Raw genomic sequence first — 2,721 nt, 5'->3', positions numbered from 1 at the left:
TTAGTATTTAAATTTAAAAAAAAATATTATAACATGAAAAAATTAATAATTTTATTATAAATCAGACATTTAATAATGAGATATAGCTTGAAAGAATTGTTAACTGAATTAAGAACTAATTTACAACTTCTAATAACTACCTTCTTTTTTTATATAATTCTTTTAGAGTTCCTTAATGTTAATTTATTCTAGAGATAATACTTTACAATAAGTTAGATTTAGTGGCTAACGTAACAGAAATTGAAAAACCAATTTTTGATGAGAGTTGCAATCTTTAGGGAATTCTAACTTTGAAAAATTAGGAAAAAGAAGTAGAAGGCATGTTTATGGAATAAATTTATACTAATTCGAACATTTGTAGCAATAAATTATAAAGTTAATAATAAAGTTTTTCGAGAACTGTACATTAATTCAAGATTTTATTCTGAAACAATGAAAATCTTTCTCTGTGTGAGACCAAAAAAAAAAACTAAAATTGGGTGCGTTGAATTTTAATGAAGCACGAACCATTAAACATGTGTATTTCTTAAAGAAATCGTTTTATTCCTTGGCATCTCATTTAGACGAGAGAAATTATTAAGTTATTCTTTTGCAAACTTGATTGAATAGATGTAAAATTCTATTGTATATAATGAGACTGTGATTATGATAGATTACACTGTGTAACAACACACGTTTTACTATATTAAAATATTCTAAAATTGTCTGTGCGATTCACAATAATTGGGTATCTAAGTCTAACGGTAGTTATAAATAATCTTCTCTTGACATAAAGAAAATTTTTATTCGCTAGACATTTAACACTTCTGTAACATAATGCTTATGTTCGTCGGAGATGAGGCATTGGCAGATTGTAATCCATCCGGAAACTATCAATATATCATGGTATTTATCATACTTTCTTAATTCTCTGATTTGTATTGATGAATCTCTTACTATAATATATTTTTAAAATATTTTATTTTAAAATTTAAAAAATTTAATTCAAATAATTCACTAGTTAATGGGATATTAATACTGATAAAAATGGGCTAAGTTTTTTTAACAGATAAAATGGCTTTAAGTATATTATTGTTTCTGTTATAAAATATTAAATATAGTTGAATACTAATTGATGAAAAAATTTTCCATTTAGTTTTTATTTATTTATTTAATTCAAATATAGAAAATCATTTCTGAAATTTATTGCTATACAGGCATTAATATTATTAATTATTATGAAATAAGTTATATTTAATATTGTTAAAATCAACAAAAATAAATTAATATATATATATTTTTTTTTTATTTTGGAATAACGAATTAACAATGAAGAATGGCTTCAAAGAAAGGAAACCGGGAAACGGAAACGGAAAACGGAATGAAATCGGGAAACGGAAATGATTCACGAAGATGTACAAAGAGAACTTACACGGTTTCGGATCAATCCGCTCCAGATTTTTGTGGCACTACAGTAATCAATGGCATAGAAAAGGAAATCAAGTTGTCAAATTACAAAGGAAAATATTTAGTTCTCATCTTCTATCCAATGGATTTCTCTTATACTTGTCTAACAGAGATTATCACTTTCAACGAAAGGATACAGGAATTTAAATGCTTAAATTGCGAAATAGTGGCATGATCTAATGATAGTTATTTAAGTCATTGTGCATAGTTATGCACCGACCGAGAACATGGTGGAGTGGGACAAGTACTTTCCTTTGTTGGCTGACAAAAACTGTAGAATTGCCAAAGATTACGGGGTATTAAAGAAGCCGAAGGAATCGCCTTTAGAGCACTATTCATCATAGATGACAAAGAAAGAATGCGACAATCTACTATCAATGATGTGGACGTAGGGAAATGCGTTGGAGGTTTTAAGATCAGTTCGAGCTTCAGAGAACTGGAGAAGAATGTCCAATGGATTCGAAATTAGACAAACCAAAATTTAAAATAAAACCACAAAATGAATAGATATTTAATTAGAATATTCCAGCAAAATTAATTGCTTAATTATCTTTGTATTACAAAATTTTTCCCCATATCGAATGTATATATTAAGATTGCATTATCAAAGTAAAAATTCTACACTAACATTTTTTTTTTTGTATAATTTTAAGTTAAATTATAAAATAAAATCTAATCGAAGCTATATTGAATATTATTATATGAATAGATATTTTTTAAATTAATTAATATAATTATAATGAAATCTTCATAGCAAATTTTTCAATTTATTCATTAAAAACTTCATAAAGAATAATATTCGAAATTATATAAATGAATCATTAAAAATTTTACATACTTGATACTATAAATCATCACAAAAACATAAAGAAATTTTTGGAAAATTTAATGAATTTCTCTGAAATTTGAAAAAATAATAAACGGGTTTTGAAATTTTTTTTTGAAATGAAATGTGACATATAAATTGTCTTATTCTATAATAAATCTTATTATTAACATCTTTTAACGTTGAAGTACATTTTTTTTCGATAATCTAATATAAAATGCACTTTCTCTGTCTCATTTTTTTCTGTTATTGTAATCGTGAAGAAAGGTACGAAAAAAATAATCTCAGAGGAATGGTCAGATATTTTCCTTCATTTAGTCTAGATATAGATTGATTTAGTTATTTTGTTTTCGAAGACGAAGTATTTTTCCTTTAATGTCTTATTAGTAAACTGAATAACTTTCAATTTTTTGATAAAGAACAGGAACAAAAGAGCAAATAAAAAATAA

At 25.1% G+C, this 2,721-nt stretch overlaps 1 pseudogene; it reads left to right on the top strand.

Moving 5' to 3' along the window:
* Positions 1-1,252: 1,252 nt before the first annotated feature.
* On the top strand, positions 1,253-2,055 carry LOC111631255 (annotated as a pseudogene).
* The last annotated feature ends 666 nt before the right edge of the window (positions 2,056-2,721 follow it).

The sequence above is a fragment of the Centruroides sculpturatus genome, unplaced genomic scaffold (assembly GCF_000671375.1).
Source record: "Centruroides sculpturatus isolate CEXI.00-Female unplaced genomic scaffold, Cexi_2.0 scaffold50, whole genome shotgun sequence".
NCBI classification, from domain to species: domain Eukaryota; kingdom Metazoa; phylum Arthropoda; class Arachnida; order Scorpiones; family Buthidae; genus Centruroides; species Centruroides sculpturatus.
This window is presented reverse-complemented; position numbering and strand designations above follow the sequence as displayed.